The 16,540-nt window shown below is 34.3% G+C and overlaps 1 protein-coding gene across 1 annotated transcript in view; it reads right to left on the bottom strand.

Annotated features, from left to right (window-relative positions):
* The window catches only part of LOC123537998 (uncharacterized), a 162,150-nt gene that overhangs the window by 52,724 nt on the left and 92,886 nt on the right, over positions 1–16,540 (bottom strand). The gene's annotated exons all lie outside the window — the stretch shown is intronic.

The following is a 16,540-nucleotide window of genomic DNA, read 5'->3' as shown; positions in this document are numbered from 1 at the left end:
TGACTCTGCAATATACACACCAGAATATGGCGGCATATAAAACACGTAAACACTTGAGTTTTACAAGATTGGAGCATGAATTATAATTTATTTACTGTCAAAGTAGAATCTAGCTGACATTTGTGGTGCCTACAACGCAGAAATTGTAAACTCCGTCACGACCAGATATAGATGCTGAAACTTACCGGTAAATGTACATGTTCTGTGTAGACTGGCTGAAACATTTTCTTACATTAAAAATATAAACAAATAAATTCATCAGTTAGGAATTGTTTGTTTCAGAAAATTTGACTTTTTATTACTACTACTAAGCACTGAAAAAGTCGAGTATATAGTCGGCATATAACAGAAGCAGAGTATATCTCAGGTCATGTTACAATCGTAGGATGGAATGGAACAGATATTTTTTATCGTAGATTAATGTATAGGCGATTCCGCTATATGTTTATATAGCGACTGCTACGCATCGTGTTAGAATTGACATTTATGGATGAGCACACAACTATCGTTCCAACAATGATCTGTCAGTCAAGTTTTGGTGGAAATTCGTTTATATATTGTCCCTTTACCTACCAACATACTTTAATTCTAAATGTATGTTATTAGCAAAGTAATATGTGAAAACACATTTACATGAAAATTTACAATTTGTAAATGTAAACACTTTAACATATAATTATAAGAACTCACATCTGTTTCTAGACGTAAAAACCACAGTTACATATCATGTATATACCAACAAAATTTATTGATGTAAATATTAACGGATGTACTAGCTGTAAATACACATGGAAATAACCTCCCGAGTTAATTAGAGTATTGTATGTAAATACTACAGTAAACAGTGAAGTAACTGATTAAATACGCCACCAATGAACGTAAAATGATGCTTACCACAGTACTCATCAGACCCATCAATACAATCAGATATGAAATCGCACACTTGACTGATATGTATGCAATCTCCATCATCACACTGGAACTGATTTTTCATACACAACGTCTGTCCGGATACCAGCATCTAAAATGTTAATGGCTTAAAATCTGATAGTAGGGTGTACAAGGCTTTTTGGTTATTGTCTGATGGCTGCATCGTAAAGACGCGTTTGTAAAAGTCTGATAGATGCATCACATAGGTTCATTGATTAAAGTCTGAAAGCTGCATTGCATCGTAAAGGGTCAATGGTTACAGTCTGATAAATGCATCATATAAGTTCATAAGATAAAGTCTAATAGTTGCATCGTAAAGGCTCATTAGTTAAAGTCAGAAAGCGGCATAGTAAGGGCTTATTGTTTTAACTCTGAAAGCTACATTGTAATGGCTCATTGGATAAAGTCTGAAAGCTTCATCGTAAAGGGTTAAAGTCTGATAGCTGTATCGTATAGGTTCATAGGTTATTTTTTATATATTTTTTTTTGTATTTAACGTCGCACCGATACATAATAGGTCATAGGTTAAAGTCTGCATCATATTGATTCATTGGTTAAAGTCTGATAGTAGCATGTATAACGTTCATTGGGTACAGTCTGATAGCAGCATGTAAATGCTTATTGATTAAATCTGATAGTAACATGTCTAGGTTCATTAGCTAAAGTCCAATGGTACCAGGTAACGAGTACACTGGTTCAAGTCGGAAAGTATCACGTATAATGCTCATTTGTTAAAGTCTTATAACAGCATGTAAAATGCTCATTTGTTTAGGTCTGATAGCAGCATGTAAAAGGTACAGTGGTTAAAGTTTGATGTAAGCATGTGTTATATATATGTAATTTTCCCTTTAGCGGTATTGATGATAGCTGATTGTTAACGGCCTAGCTTTGAGACATGACGTATTCTATATAAAACCAGAATGTTCTACCACAATACTGATAGCATGTGAAAATTATTTGTCTGGATTGTTCTTGGTTGTAGATTGTTCTTTTTAAATTTTATTTTTAGTGTAACATGAAAGTGCTGGAACCTTCCATGAACATTAGATAAGGAGCTGTTTTAGGACAGGTCAGAACTTCGAGTTATAGATCTTATTGGAAACTTTCCTATATTTCTTAGTAACAAAATATTACCAGTTCAGATATTTAACATTTGAAAGATTTAACTTAAAATTGTGGAGTTTAAAAGTTAATTTTGAAGAGAGGATTTATTCATTCTTTGGATATACTAAATTCAATTTTGAACTGCTGTGAAATATTGTGAAATTTATACGGATTTAAATCTGATCTGACCTGGAAAGGACTGGACCATTTTTAACTATTAGATTTGATTTTAATGGCTATTTCATGAATAAAATTTTGTTATTGTTATTAGTTGCTGTTTTTTCTGCTTTTATTTACTGTAAGAAGAAATTGTTACCCTTTGACGTAACACTTATAAGGGTTTTATTGTTTAAAGTACTATATCAGCATCTTAAAGGTTTCATCGGTTACAGGAACATACTTATAAATGTCCCCGTACTTCATATGAAGGATTATCAATATTTGAAAAACCATGCAAAATGACAAATCATTAATTATTGATATTAGATATTGCATTTATATATTTTGTGTATAATATGGGGCTTATAAAGCTTCTGTTCATTTCCATCACGTATCTACTATTTACCTTATAGTATAGACGACTTTCCAACATATTTAAAGTACGAAATAGGTATGAAATTAAAAAAAAAATCTTTATCTAACTCGAGAAATACTTTTACACTTTTCTATTTATTCTACTAACAATCGAAAGTTCAAAGCGTTTGACCTTGAGGAACATGCTTCTAGGACACGTCTGCTTATGTTCAGCAGATAAAATGTCTCTCGGGGAAAGTATAAAACAGCTATTCCTCATCACTTTTCTGTAAAGTGATCTCAACACTTTACTATTTAAGGCTCGATAAAGACAGGATTTTTAACTATCATTCAATTAGTGTTAAACGTTAAGTTAAAAAAACAAAAGACATTGAGCAGAAATAAATAAATGTGAGCATCTTTTGAAAGTAATATGATTTTATGTGTTGATATTCTAGTTTCTTTTTAAATTTTAAAAATATTAAGTTTAAGACTACGCTGACACTAAAGGCATAGGAACATTTTTCAATATAAAAGCTGCTTTAAAAGCAGAGGTATTGTCGTCAATGTATTAATATCGACTTGTTGTTTTAAATAAAAATTAATTCGAAAACCAAAGTGTGCGATTCACTGACTTCGAAAAAATGGGTAAGGCAAACGATTAAAAATAAAGCGAGTTAAAGTACTAAACAGGTACGACAATTAAAATGAATACTGCTTCGAACTCAAAAAATAAATTTATTTACTTTGTTATTTATTTTGGCAAGAAATGAACGAGGTTCATTTCAACTTCGAAACATTTGACCGAACCTGGAGGGGCAGGCTTCAAGGCCAAATATTAAGAATTTGCAGTTAATGTATAGGAAACAATGTTTTGTTCGCTGAAAGAGAGATTAATTCAAATTCTCGTTTGGAATGCATTTTCATTTAATCGTTCCAATCTGTATAGGAATGAGAAGTGTTAGTTAAACTAAAGAAAATACTGATATCTGGGAAACATTCTCATTAAATCGTTCCAATCTGTATATCAGTGAGTGGCTTGTATTGTTAGGTTAACCAAAGAAAATACTGATACGTGGAATGTAATTTCATCTGATTGTTCGAGCCTGTATTATTGGTGAGAGGCTTGTAATGTTAGTTAACATGTTTTTACTGATTAACCTGTACATAAAATTTAAAAAGCAGGCATCTGAAATTTACCGTTTATAAATAATTCATAGTGTTTGCAGAAGTATAATCTGAAATAGGTCATACAAATGAATATGAATTGAATAAAATATTAAACTACAAAATGTATAAAATTAATAAATGATAAAATTATTTATTTTAATCTCTTGGACCCCACAGATGACAGTTCGAGTATCGCTTTAGAATTCCTCATGTAAGGAAGCCATCCAACAGAATTATGACGGTTTGGTCGTTCTGCTTAGGTGCCCAACGTGATGAAATAATGCACAGAGGGGAATTGGTGTCTTCTTTCACTATCAAAAGCTGGACAGTCGCCGTGCGGCCAATAACTGTGTTGGTATAACGTTAAACTCAACAAAAACAATAACAAAAACAATCAAAAGCTGTAACTATCTTAAGTCAGAACTTAAGGCCGTAACAAGAAAGTTTGCCATATAATCAACTGACCTTAAAACAATTCATATATTGGGACTTTGCCATTATTAGAGTAACAAACTTATTATCAGTCGGAAGGACAGACGAACAACGGTAAAACATAAAATTTCATTTCTGTACTTGGATTCAGTGTTGTTACATTTTCTGGTCCTTTGGGATCATGGAGTCCATTCAACATATGTGTAATAGAGTTCCACTTAAGCCGGTGCCAGCGGGCGTGAGAGGTGTTGCACATTTCATTACCTTTCATGAACAGACTCGATCAAACCGAGTCTGTTATCATTCTTCTTCATTGCATTCTTTGCTTCCAAAGGATCTTTTTACAGATTTTATTCTTGGAAATGATCTTTAAATACCTAATTTATAAAGACTGAGAGAGGAATAGAATTGTGAAAATTAAAATGTACAAGAAGTAATTAGATCAACGTGATAATTGATGAAAAAGTATACCGACCAGTAACGGGGTCCACATTCTTTTTCATCTGAAAAATCCATACAATCTGCAACTGTATCGCACACGGCAATGATATTTATGCTTTCATTGGTAGCGCAAACGAAGAACATTCCGTTGAAATTATATGATGACATATTTTCATTCTCTTTAAAGGGAGGCATCAGCTGATGTGCTGAAAAGTAAAGACGTCTTTAGTGAATTTATTTATGAAATTGTTTGAAAAACGCAGGGTAACGCCATTGAAGCTTTAAATGATACGACAAGAAATGACGTCTTTCTTACATCTACCCTCTGTTTAATCAAAGCTTATGTTTAGGGCCGCTCCAGTCTTTATATTTATGGATAAAGATAATAAATATCTCTGTGTTGTATCACAACTGAAACAAATGCATACTTTAAACATCATTTGACGCTATGATGCTATACCTCTTACCAAATGTTTTCAGTGTGCAATCTGTTTCGAAATATCGTGTGGGTACATGTATATTCGTGAGTTACGCAGCTGTGAGAACATGTTTTTGCTCATAATTCAGCTCTTAACTAAATTTACATTTCTTATTTAATACAATCGATTGCTTGGTCACTGATTTTTACAGAAGAAATATATGACTATAATGAGTACATCTAGAATAGCAACACTTGGTCTACAGTTATAATTGTTAACCGACGATGCCTTGTACTGGTAAATGCAAATGGTGGTTTTTATACGTTATTATCTATGTGCTTGTTCAAACCTGAATTCGAACCCTTGATATAATTCAAATATATATGAAGAAGGAAATTATAAAGGAAAGTATGAAACAAGTAAAGGTAAAAACGTTGCGTTTCTAGATGTACTGAGCATAGTTAAATACTATTTTTGCAACAACAAAAGCACGAACTTGTATAGTTCTTGTAGCATCCATTTTCGTCTGTTAGATCCTTACATTCAAATCTACCATTGCATTTTGCGTAATACAGCACACTCGTCCCATTGTCACAGTGAAAAGTTGTTGTTTCATTTTCGCCATAGTTCGTTTGTATACTCTTGGTTTCTCCTTTATTAAGAATATGATGTGTAAAGGTGCAAATAAAGATAATTGATTAGACAGTCTTGTAATATGATGAAGAAAATACAAAGTCATAGCACAATTTTTTAGTACTAGCGAGTTCTAGTGTTGTAAGCTAGTTTCAAAACTCCATCATCTAATTAGTGTAAGAATTTTGTCTTGCGATGGACTAATGGCGAGACTGGATTTGAAGTGAGCTTGGATTCAGTATTGTTACACTTCCTGGACTTTTGGGACCATGGAATACATTTATATTTACTATTATAATGCTTAAGCGGTGCTAGTTTGGGGACTGGTGGGGTATTTTTTTTATATTTTATTTCTCGCCATGAACAGACGCAATAAAACAGAATCTTTTGTTGTTGTTGTTGTTTTGTATGGTTGCGTTGTTTTAGTTTAATCATATTTTATTGTATATATATATATACACATTTAATACAACAAGCATACATAAATACATCAATGTAAATATACAAAAGGGTTGGGCCAGAAGTTAAAACAACATTACCGGGGGCCCTTCTCTGCGTTCTTTTCTTCTAAAGGATCTTCTCAAAATGTTTATTGATATTACTATTCAGGAAGCTCTTTCTCTGCTCTAAATCTATAGTAGTTACTGTTTCCACAATTATAAAGTGATGGCCTCTTTGCAAATATCGTCCACGAGTACTTTACATTTTTTTTCGCTTTCGGAAAGACTAAATTTAAACAGCTTCAATAAAAAAGCACATAATCATTCAACACTAATAAATGGGGTGTCAGCTTTGAATTTGATTATTTCCTAAGTTACAAGTATAGGTATAAGTTTATCATATCTACTCTATGCAATCAACTATGTAACTTTCCAGATTCCAGTCAGTTCAAGAGATTGAATTGCTGGTCATAGAACTTGAAATTTGAGTTTATACGCATATGTTGAGCAAGGACAAATGTGTTGTGAAAGTCGGGCAATGTATAAAGCAGTAACGAAATGAGCATTACTAAGTTGGTAGATTTGTTGTTGCAAATGAATATGCAAACTTGTCTGTTCTTGATGCATTATGAATATCTAAATGCTGAAAAATGAATTGTTATAATTAATTAAAGATGAAATCAATAAAACTAGAACAATGTATTGGATACTGATCACTATAGTATGATATTTTAATTGTATGTATTATGAAATCAGCGACAAACTTGTTACCGAAAAGGCAAATTAAATATAGTGTAAGATAGTTCTAGAAAACTCATTTACCTTCGATGTCACATATATCTCTAGTACGCTGATTTGTCTTGACAAAGCACCAAGAATAACCATCGTTAAATGTGTCGCGACAGTAGTTATCAGGTGGCATTGGACCAACGTATGTCCTAAATATTTCGTCATGAAAAACATTTTTCCAGTTCAAACACATTTTTCCTGATGCTGTCACATTTTGCCTTCCAATATTGTAAATGTCGATGTTGCACTCTCTTGCCAATACAATATCTGTTGAAAAGAATATATGATATATACTTGAGCAAGAATATAACATGGCGAAATTCACAACTTTGGTTTCTTGTTATATTTTCTGTTCCTTCGTGTATGTTAATCATATGAACTGATTCAATCCGTATGCTTCTGTTATGGTATTGCATGGTTATATGCAGTCTCTGCAGCATTTTCTTATTGATTTAATTCATTTCACGAATGAAAACAAATATCCTGTTTTTCATATAAATGACCAAATGCATTTGAAACTAGTCTGTTGTCAGTGACATATTCAATGGAATAGCGTTGTACATGTACTTTTACTGACATAACATATTAACGATTAAATGTAAAAGCTCACATAAATTGAAAAACTTGAACATATGTAACAATTATGAAAACAAATACATCAATTCCATAAAGTCTCTAAAATACAGTGTCTTAAATTTTTCTTATGTATTAAGTGATTTACTTTTGCACAATTAAGTCCAGAAATTGAAGTCATTAAATGTGTTGTACTTGTTGTGTGAAGCATCATTCAGAATAGTCTGACGATTTTGCTTACGATGAACAAACTCTATTTATTGAGCAGTCCTGTTAAATACATAGGTGTTCTGCCAATGTGACAACTACACACAAAAGTATTTTAAACTCAGTCCTTGCTTTCACCGGCAACCAATGTAAGCCACACAATACCTGCTTGGAACTGTTAAATTTCCTCCTGTTAAGGACAAGTTTTGCACGCATGTTTTACAATATATTACAAATTAGCTTATTCAACAGCAGGGCAACCGTTATTATAAATGACGTAAATACTTTGCTAAATTTTACTATCGTAATTCAGATTAGGTTTCGGAATACAATAGCAATTTGAAGAAACTACTGCGAGAAGGTATATCAGAACCCGTTTTTATGGGGACGTGGTTTACAAACTTAGTAAGATTTTGGGTCATCGCACTTTTCCAATTGTATTTAGTCATAAAAAGCTTTATTAAAAGAGGTTATGACCCAACTGTTTTGAGACACACCGCATGTTTAGTGTTCAGACCTTTTACAGTTGGAAGCTACGTTTTCCCCTTTGATTGTGTCTGACGGAACAGGTGGAGGAATCTATAATAAGTAGCTCTTAAATCCAACCAGGACTGAGCTATTTTTTATTTCAGTCTTCTGGCCTGTTTCTTCGGGCTCTAATGGGTGTTTCCCCTATCTTCTGCAAAGGTATTGAATACATGCGTTTTAGGTTCTTAAGAATTGCAATTATATGACTTCTGTTGACTATGCGTATGCTAGGGTTTCACCTGGTGGGGATTACTCCTATTTACACTATCCTGTGACTTTGGAACATTGGGGAGGTGTGTGTGTGTGTGTGTGAGGGAGTGGGGGGGGGGGGGGGGGTACGACATAAACCGGTTTAAGCTCCCTAGTGTGTCTGTGTGTGTGTATGTGTGTGTGTGTTGACCGTGTGCGCGTTTGGGGAGGCTGCGGTTTTAGAACGCACCTTTCCCTGTTGGATATTCTTCTTTGTTTGAATACGATGCACCTTTAAAGTTCAAAGTTTCATTAGGAAATGCATCGAGATTTCTAACTGTGCTTTCACGTTTAAAATCATCATCAGCAATGATAATCGAATTTGTAAAACTATTGTTCAATTGTCCAATACCGTGCATAATACGTTGATCTTTTGAAAAGGCATTTTCAATTTGTTTCTATTCATCCATTCATTGATTGTATCTACGCACCGTCCGAGATCTCCGACCGCTTGTGATTCCAGGGAAGCAGATATGAAACGCAAGATTTTGTTTGCTTTTTAGTCATCAGCAAAACCGTAGACTGACATGGCTTTGGGAATAACACCAAAAGATTTCCAGCATATGTGAGATACAGCCACGGACCAAGGCAACTGTCTTGGGCGCACTGTTTTTAAGCTGGCGGTCCGGTGAATATGCATTATTGATATTACCCTTACAAGTATGAGGCCTTAAGTAGGAGTCCCATCGAAGAGCTGTTACGCAGCTATTATGGCAACCAGCAGAATGTTGTGGTTGACAGTATCAAATGCCGCGCTTAAGTCAATTGCAATAGTAGCCGTGACTTCCCGTTGTTCCATATGACAGGATACGAGTTATATGACCCAGGGAAGTGCCTACGCCTTTAGTATATTGAACAATGTTTTGGGTCCAATCGCTAAGGTGCCTATGTCTTACTAGACTAACTCACAAACGATGTAGAATGTCCTTTGCTAAAAAGTAGAGCTGGTGAGACCAAATACCTCATACATAAATTTTCCTCTAGCTACCTTGCCTAAATAATTCGTGACCAATGATTCGTAAACGATTTCTATTAGGATTTAGTTAACTTCAGGAATCAGGCAAATCACTGAATGTTTCAAACTAACAATCTTCAATTGATAAAATTAGCTCAAACTCCTATAGGCTGGAGACTCGATACTTTAGACAAATCACTAAATGTTTCAAACTAACAATCTTCAATTGATAAAATTAGCTCAAACTCCTATAGGCAGGAGACTCGATACTTGAGTGGTCTTTTTGTTGAAGTTCCCGTCAGACAATGTCTTTAAACCAACAACATACGAGTTCTATCGCATAGATGCTCGGCCTCTGTCCTCTTAATTGAAGTTACAACTCTATATGATTGCCCTGACTCCTGGATGCTCAGCGCCTATATGCTATCACATGTAGCATTCAACTACCATACTTTTATATGTATGTCTCCGATACCTTAGCTGTACTTTGCAAATAACGCTGAACCGTCTATAAGTTGGAACTCTCCTACTATCTCAGTAGATTACCAAACTCTGGGTCTCTGTCACAGCTTTCCGATGCTCAGCCTATGTTTGCTATTGTCTACAGCGTTCAACTACCCTTAAGGTGAAACTTCTATGCGCTGGCCCTATAGCTCGATATCTTTTTGAAATTCTGCAACTCTTCTTTAGTCTATGAACTTCAAACTTTCTTTTTAATAATTTCTCCGCCCTGACAGTGTAGTTGCAATAACCTCCTTATCAAGGTACTGGGATAAATCATTAGTTGAATATCGATGTGTCTTCTTTGATCGCTGGGTACAAAATAATCTCTCTGTCATCCATCTACCTATATATATATTAGACCTGCTATTTATAGAACTTTCTTCTGATTGGTCCAAATTTATACGTAAGGTTTTACAACGAGTACATGCTCTAACAAATATCTGGTTCCCTTTAACTATTGTATATGGCATAATGTGTGTGCTGGGATCCAGCTATTGGCATAATGAACCCAAATCAGCCACAAATGACCCAAATTCTATAATAAACAGCAATTAAACAGTAATTTAGCAATGATAGCATGAAAAGGGAGTCAAGCACTCGCTGTGCTAAAGTGTAACATCATTAATATATAAACATACAAATTATTCTGACACCTTACTACTTAGAAGACCATTAACCAGCCGAGGCAGAGGAGATTCACAGGAGTTATATTTCCTACATGCAGACTGGTTCTTAGGCAAAAGACCGTTTTGATTTATATTTTTGTTTTATCTGTAAATAATATTTTGACAGGGATGATAAGTTACTCACAGGTCGATCGTTGGAAAGCTCTAGTTCAAGACGTGTTTGTCTTTCATAAGGAAATACATCGTTGCAATTAGAGAGTTACCAATTTAGTGACACTATTGAGAAGTTCGTTAACTTGTGATTTTAGAATACGTGTTGGCAAAATATCTAACTCTGAAGACGTAGTATTCAATTCTCCAATAAGTTTTTTCACTTCATCTTATGCCAATTCAACAAATTTATCTAAATTTCGTACATACCTTACTTGAAGTTTTGGTATTCACTTAGGAATTGACGTAGCTTTTTAGATTTTAGTTGTTATACAATATCAGCAAATCTTGTGGGCCAATGAATTATTAGACTCTCCCAGAGGCAGTGGGTTTCAGTTTTTGAACCAGTTATTCATAAACTAATCCATACAGAGTCATTGAATCACCTTTAGTTATCTCTATCTTCCACTGAGTGAGTTTCTCTTTAGAGATTTGATTTCAAAATTGTATTCGTTTCTGACTGCTTTATACGACCTAAACTGTGTTTTACCATAACGTCTCCATGTACGCTAAGACGTTCAAAATTGTTTTAGTCGTTGCAAAGTTTCATTGAACCATGGCTTACGTGCTCACTAAGAGATATTTTAACAACACAGTGGTCAGATAAAAATGGTCCTGGCTCACATTTCACTACAAGAATACCATTAAGTGACTCAGTTATGACAAGATCCAAGCTTAGTCCTCATACATGTTTTTCCAGGCTCATTGCTACAAGGAAGTCTTTTGAAGTTAGAGATGGTATTGTTGTGACTAAAAATCATGCAACTTTTTAATCACAAATCAAAAGAGCATTTTATAATGGGGTAAATTGCTTTCGTGAACTGGTTACCAGTCGATACAGCCGGGAGATTATACACACCTCAAACTTATTTCCAAATACCATAATTGAAGCTTAGAACAGTACCGATAATTACCTTTTGAATATGGATCATGTCACCTTTTTATTTTTAGCTCACTTGAGCCAAAGACTCGGGGTGAGGTATTGTGATCGCTAACCGTCCGGCGTCCGTCCGTCCATCTGTCGTCCGTCCGTCCGTCCGCACTTTCCTTTAAACATCTTCTCCTTAACCACCAGTTCAATTTTGATATAACTTCAAAGGAATGATCCTTTGATGCCCCCATTTCAAAATCTTTCAAACAATTGAATTCCACACAGAACTCTGGTTGCCATGGTAACGGGAAGGAAAAGATTTAAAAATCTTCTTGTCCAAAACAACAGGGCCTAGGGCTTTGATATTTTGTATGTAACATCATGTAGTGGTCCTCTACCAAGATTTTTCAAACTATCCTCATAGTATCAAATATGGCCCCGTCCCGGGGGTCACATGGTTTATACAGACTTACAAAGGAGAAAAAAAGCTTCTTGTCTGAAACCACAAGTTCAATGCCTTTGATACTTGGTATGTACCACTGCCGTATAGTCCACCACTAAGATTGTTCAAATTACGACCCTAGAGTTTTTAAGATACATCCTTGAAATTTGGATGACATATCCAGTTTTGCACACCGATTTTTACAGCAAAGACATTTGGACCACGTCAATAACTTTCGATAAAGATTTCAATACTCATCTTTAATGTTCTTAGCCCTGACCTATTGACCTACTGTCTTGTTTTTGAAGCTATAGCAAAAAAAGATTTGTATAATGTTTGATACAGATTTCAATACTCATTTGAATAGTCTTAATCATGACCTACTGGCATGTTTTTTCGTTTTTGAAGTTATAGTATAGAAATTTGAACCACCTGTATATTGTTTTACAGATTTCAATACTCATCTTGAATAGTCTTAATTGTGACCTTCTGACATACTTTCTTGTTTTTGAAGATACAACATGGAAACTTGGACCACATGTAGAACTTTTGATACATATTTCAATACTCATCTTAAATATTATTAACCCTAGCTGACCTGCTGACCTACTTTCTTGTTTTTGAAGCTACAGCAAAGAGGTTTGGACTACCAGTATTTATCTTGAAGAGTCAGTGATCTTCTCATCTAATTCCTTTTGTTTTTGTTTTTGAAGCCTTAGCAATGAAATCTGTTCAAGCAAGCAATTAAACTCAGATGGGCAATATAGGACCATCATGTTCATCTTGTTTTTATTACTTACACAATTTATATCCATTCTGGTTCAAGTCAAAAGTTTCAAACTGATGCTGTTTCTCGTACGAAAATCAAGTAGTTTCATTCGAAAGAGCGAAATCTGTTTTTTTTTCGTACTGAGGTATTGGCCCACAAAATCATCTTTGTCTACAACAGATCTACAGTTCAGAGTAATACAGGATACATGTTTGCTTATACTGGTATTTCCGTAGTGGCTGCATTACTTAGGGTATATCAAATTCTTAAAGTTCACACAATTTCTACTTCTGTGCCTTTTCTTTTTACAAGCAATATTGTGTAGTTTGTACATGTCGCATGGTTATGATTCCCTAATTCCCTATTGTTTGATACAGTATATTCAATATCCAGTTATTGATCTCTAGTGTAGGTATACTTTACAGATGAACGACAGGTAAAGTCTGGTATAAATTCATGAAGAAAATCGTATAAAATCACTGGAAGCAAGGCACTCAATCACTGAAGATACAGCAGTATAGAATCACAGACATATGCAAGTACATTCCTATCCATTACATCTAATTTTCAGCACAATCTCCATACAATTAACAAAATTATTAAGTAAGATTTAAGAGCAATGAAAACATGTCTGTCTTATACGGCGACAGTGTAAACAGTCACAAATCTCTAACAATATAGATAAATCAAATTCGATTAGATGAACTTAACGTATATATACCATTTCCAATATGACATGCCTCCCATCTTGTAGATTGAGTTTTAGTGAAACACCAAAGATAACCGTTGTCCCATATATCACTACAGTTGTTAGTATCTTTTGGCAAGGCTTCCGGTCTTCCTGGCACACGCTTGTATTAAATGATAAATAACTCAAATTACCTTGCAGGTTATAAATCTGATTGATTTTGGACACCATGCATATGATCAATTTCAAAACTTTGCTAATATTTATGAAAACAATGCTTATATTCATAGAAATTATGCTAAAATTCATTATAATTATGCCAATATGCATGAACATTGTGCTAACTTTCATTCAAACTGTACAAATTAAATCAAAACTTCATGAAAACTGTGCTTATCTAAATCAAAACTGTGCTTAAATTCATCAAAACTATGCTGATATTCAAACAATTTCTCAGGCTAATACTCAAAACTCGTATTCTTCACAACTGTGCTAACATTCAAGAAAACTGTGCTAGCTTGCATAATATTTGTGATAATATGCATGAAAACCGTGCTAGCTTTCATCAAAATTGTGGAAATATGCATGAAAATCATGCTAGTTTTCATCAAGATTGTGGTAATATGCAAGAAACAGTGTTGGTATTCACCAAAACTGTGCCAATAGTTATCAAAACAGAAAACTACGGTTGGCTGTGTTTGCCATTTCCAGTTTCCTCATCAAAAATGAGTACGGTCACTGAAACTAATAACGCTTTTTTAATTTCTTTGCAATTGTTATTCCTCTTGAGTATGTTACGTTTTTCCTCAAACATAAACCGTATATCAAACTGAAGATAGAAGAAGTGGAAAATCACAAGTCGTGCAATATGACATATATGAAAATGTTGCAGGCGATTTTTGAAATACAAGCTACCATCTACATCATTGTAATGTTTTAGAGCTACTTTCATTGCTTGACATGAGATCTGTAGAGGCTAATTAAGATACATGGTCAAACATTTAAGATGATTTTGAATAGTTTTACATTATTTTTTTTTATCAAGTCACTTATTACAACATGTACAAGGACTCTTGTAAGTTTTTAATTGTTCAGTGTTATACATGTAACGTTGTGTGTAAATATAAGGTGAATGATTAGTTCTAGTTACATTATTCATTTTTTATCTTAGAAATATTTTCTTACTAGAGATATGTGTTGTGTATTTCTGATTGTGTTTATGATCTTACCTATTCCTGTATCTGTTTATCTATCTATCTTGAAATCTGTCTACCTAGCTACTTACCTAGCTACATTGTATCTATAACTGAGCCGCGCCATGAGAAAACCAACATAGTGGCTTTGCGACTGCGCAGTCAGGTCAGGATCCATACTGTTCGCTTTCAAAATCTAATGCAATGAGAGAAACTGTTCCTATCCACAGAATTTAGTACTTAGAGGTGAGATATATTATCGGTTACGCCACTGAGGACCCGAAAGTTGTTTTGAACTTTTAGGTATTTAAATGGCAAAAGAATATCTAAGCAGCAGGCGTACTTAGTTTTTGCAGTTGCTTCTTGGAATATCCCTGAAGATGGGAACATCTCTTTACAAAAACAACTGACTGCAACAAGAGATTAGTTTCAATGAAGGGTAAAGAATGTACGTCTTGGACACGACAACTAGTCCGGAGTTTGTGATCTTGTTCGTAAAAATATGACATCAATATTTAAAATGGGGTTTTTTCCGGAATATTTAAATTTCTATGCTGTGTCCGCATGTAAAAAAAGTCTATAACATATATTTTATAGTTATAGAGTAACCAGTTTTCAACCATTTGGCAAAAATAAAATGTATCGGTCTTTGCGCTTATTTTTTTCACAATTCACAAACCATTAATTGGATTCCATACATTGCTACTTATTTTATAGATTGTCGTTTAACATTTCCCATCAAAAACGATTGATTGTTAAAATTAGTCTTAAAAAAATACTGTCAACATTGTTTTACAGATGCCGCCTACAGATGCTGACATAATAAACAATGAAAGCAAAGGGGGCCAAATGAGCGAAGACGTCCGACTAGAAATTCAGTTTCCGCATGCCCATTTCTTGAATAATTGGACAGGAAAGTCCCAATAACATACGCATGTCAGCTGCATGTGGATGACATATACTTCAATTGGACTGTATGAAAACTGTAGGCGAAGATGACTAAACTAAAAATGATATTCGGACACGAAAGTCCTCATTATATACGGACATCCGCTTTAGACTGACGATTAATACCAAACTTCTTTCGACTGGATTGGAACTGTTAAACGAGTTTAGTTCAAACGATGTGGTTCTAATATATCTCTGTCCAGAATTAAACGTCAAACTCCATAACCAAAATATCATCTGACATACATGTCAGGAAAAATATGCAAAAGTCCCCTTCATGTTGACGATGTGTACCAAGCTTCATATGCATTGGAAAACTAGAGGCTTGATTAAATAGACAACAGATATATTTATAATATGACAAAGTCTAATACTGGGCATTACTCAGAAACTACATTCAAACGCTGATATCTCGAAAACTTGCGCATATCCAGTTTACTTTGATATCATTTTACACTGGACAAAAACGTAGGCATTCAGTTCAAAAGAAAGTGTGATGAACGTGCAGAATAATGGACGGACAGAAGGAAGGACAATTGAAATACTATATGTCTTCCGGGTCTTCAACTCCTTGGGGAGGATGAATGGCAATAGCGCTAAATGATAAACAGTACACAAAGTATCATAGATTCCTGACAATTGTTGTGGTACACATATGCCGGCAACCGGGCATTATTCTATGTTTTTCTGATATATAACGTTACTCTACCACTTCATGTTAATTCGCATTCTTTCACTTCCGTATTAGGAATATTACTTCTGTCAACGTGGCAAAGGTAATATTCATCTAAAATATAAAAGACTTTGTTGCACAGCAGAGTCATTTTCAAGACTATTATTAGTTTTGACTACTGTCTGGTTAAACTTTATCTACAAAGTTTCATCAATTTTAGAATCTGTGCTTAT

The sequence above is a fragment of the Mercenaria mercenaria genome, chromosome 18 (assembly GCF_021730395.1).
Source record: "Mercenaria mercenaria strain notata chromosome 18, MADL_Memer_1, whole genome shotgun sequence".
Taxonomy (NCBI): domain Eukaryota; kingdom Metazoa; phylum Mollusca; class Bivalvia; order Venerida; family Veneridae; genus Mercenaria; species Mercenaria mercenaria.
The sequence above is the reverse complement of the archived record's forward strand: the minus strand, read 5'-3'. Positions and strand labels throughout refer to the sequence as shown.